Below are 3,205 nucleotides of genomic sequence, written 5' to 3'. Positions count from 1 at the left end.
CTATGGTACAATTTAGTCCTTCAACTTTAGAAAACTCTGGTTTCAGTCATTTTTACCAAATTTTTTTAATTTTATTTGTTGTTTCAAATGCGTTTCTCAGTTAACATTGAAGTAAAAATGTGTCAAACAGTGTAAACAATACAAATGCTATAATAAAATGTGCTTGAAACAACAAATAAAGTTAAAAAAATTTGGTAAAAAAGACTAAAACCAGAGTTTTCTAAAGTTGAAGGACTAGATTGTACCATAGTTTGAAAATGGACTAAAACCAAAATCGCCTCAAAGTATAGGGACTAAAAACATATTTAACCCTTAAAATAATAGAAAGGTGCATGACCACTTGGGGAGGTGGACGGAACAACACCCCTCGTTTCCTTATTCCAAAATCTTGTTAATATGTTTTGGATAACATTTTTCATAAATTTTAAGGATTTCAAAAGGTATTTCTGTCCATCAAATATATTTATGTGGAGAAAAAACAAAAGTATGGTGTGCAGAAAGAAATTTCATCTGATGCCAATTTCTTACATGATATCAAATTTCTTCTTCCATCTCATCATTTCGGATTTTATTTTCCAGAATGCATTAAATCAATTTTAGAAACTTTTTTCTGAAAGAAACTCACCTTGAAGGAGCAAGAATTTAGGTTTATACCCTTTTGAATGGCAACCCCTGCTCCAACAAAAATTAGGATTCTTTCAAAAGGATATTTAAAACTTGGGTGCTTATTTCTGCATCCTATCAAATTTCTTCCTATACTCTATCAAACCAAATTTTGTATGGAGTGAGAAAGAAATACTCTCGTAACATCGGTTTAAATAACTGGGTGTTCAGAGTATATTTGGGCTATAAATTGTTTAAATAGTTCAGGAACTAGATATTCAACAGAAATTTAGTCAAATGGGAAGGATTTTACATTAAACTAGTTATAAACTCGTGTCGATGCATAAATTAATTTTTTTTTATGTGTTATATTAAAAAATATTTAAATATATATTATATTAAAAGATAGATAGATGTTGGAAAAAAATATTTTTAAGTTAATAATTAAATTTTGAATAAAATTAACGTGAAAAATTATTCATAAGTTTAAAAAGTTAATATACATAGAAATATAAAGAGTAAATTTTGTAAAAGTACAGATAATATAACATGTGATAAAATATAGAGTAAAACTTTTTAAAAGACAAAAAAAAGACTATGAAAAATATGTTGAGTATATTCGTTATAAATACAAATCAATGTATAAACATATTGGTTTAATGTGTATTACTAGACTCGTATAATCAATGTATGGACAAATTTGTCTAATATGTAATGCTATCAAGATATGCACACACTCATCTAATGTGTATGGTTATACTCATTTAATTTGTATAACAAGACACATCTTATAAGAGAATGAATAAAGTTGTCTAATGTGTATTAACAGACTCGTATAATGTGTGTATAAACACGCTCGTCTAATGTATATTGCTAGAGTGATTTAATCAATAGATGGGTCAACACATCTAATGTGTGTTGCAAGACTCGTTTAATGAGTGGGTGGATAATTAGTGCACAAAATATTTGTTTTATGTTTCATGCACAAAATACTTGTCTAATTAGTGCATTGGTATATTTTCTAATGTGTATGGTTAAACTCGTCTAATTAGAATATGAACAGACCCGTCTAATGTATATTACAAAATTCATCTAATTAGTGAATGAACATACTCGTCTAATGTGTTAATAGACTCGTCTAATATATGTATGAAAAAGCTTGTCTAATGTATATTGTTAGATTCTTCTAATTAATATATGAATGACTTGTTTAATATGTATTGCTAGACTGATCTGATCAATTCATCGACAATTGGTTTAATCAAAGTATTCTTAAAATCTTATGATCAATATATGGAATTATTCATCTAATATATATTTTTTTATACTCTTCTAATTAGTGTATCTATAGTCTTTTCTAATGTGAATTGTTAGACTCGTGTAATATTTTTTACAATACTCATTTAATATATGTATAAAGATATTTGTTTGATGTGTATTCCTAGACTCATCTAAACAATGCATTAACAATCTCTTCTAATATGTATTTTTGGACTTGTTTGGTAAGTATATGGACATTGTCACATAATGTGTACTGCTAGACTCGTTTAATCATTATATGTTCAAACCAATTTAATATATATTGGAAAACTTGTTTAATAAGTAGACAAACTCGTTTAATATTTATTAATAAATTTGTCTAATTGTCTAGTGTTATCTCAATAGACTTGGAGTCAGACCATTGATGCCATTTATGAAAACCAAAAAAAAAAAAATCTAATGTCACACCCTATTTTCCTTAGGCTTTCATTGAGAAATGAATCTTATTTTTTTACCTAAACTGAAACTTATTTTAACGAAACTTGTTTTAATATACCTTATACTCCCATTGTGCTTAAGTGTTAAGGACAAAAACAATTTAAATATATTTGATTTCTTTAAATCTCTAATATGTCTTGTAAAAACAAATCTGTAATGAAATTTTAAATTTCAAATCATTTAATAAATATAAAATACAAAACATTATTCCTACTTTATGATTGTTACAAAAGCTACATAGCTATATATATAATGACTACAAATATATTTCGGTCTGAGTTGCAATTTATGTTATAAGCATTTAAATACTCATTAATTATCGCCAACAAATTTATGTTAAAATTAATGAAACATTTTTAATTGTATTTTATAAGATTCAAATCTGAAATTCAAAGTAAAAAATTCAAAACCTAAATTTAACCAACTACATGATAGTGAGTTATAACTTGCTGTTAGATACCAAATTTTAACCACACTGTCATATATTCAAATACATGAATTAAATGTGTATTAGGAGCATATGTGGTGTAAGACCATACTTTTGTCAAACTTGTTAGATTGCACTAATTTGAATTTGAGAAACCATTTGACTTAAAAATCAGAAGAAAAACAAAACTTAGAATCATGGGTTGGTGCATACATTTTATTTCAAAACTCAATAATTAAAGCAGGAAACTCTTCTAGTTTTTGTTCAAATCCATAGATTTTATTTCCAAATTTTGTAGCAAACCCATTTTCTCTCTTTGGTTAAACTGTCTCTAACTACTCTTTCTCTTACACTCTACACTGTATTGTTCATTCAATAATGGTCATACATAAGAGAGAAAAAATTAGGTAAAACTAT

The sequence above is a fragment of the Vigna radiata genome, chromosome 10 (assembly GCF_000741045.1).
Source record: "Vigna radiata var. radiata cultivar VC1973A chromosome 10, Vradiata_ver6, whole genome shotgun sequence".
Lineage (NCBI taxonomy): Eukaryota > Viridiplantae > Streptophyta > Magnoliopsida > Fabales > Fabaceae > Vigna > Vigna radiata.
This window is presented reverse-complemented; position numbering follows the sequence as displayed.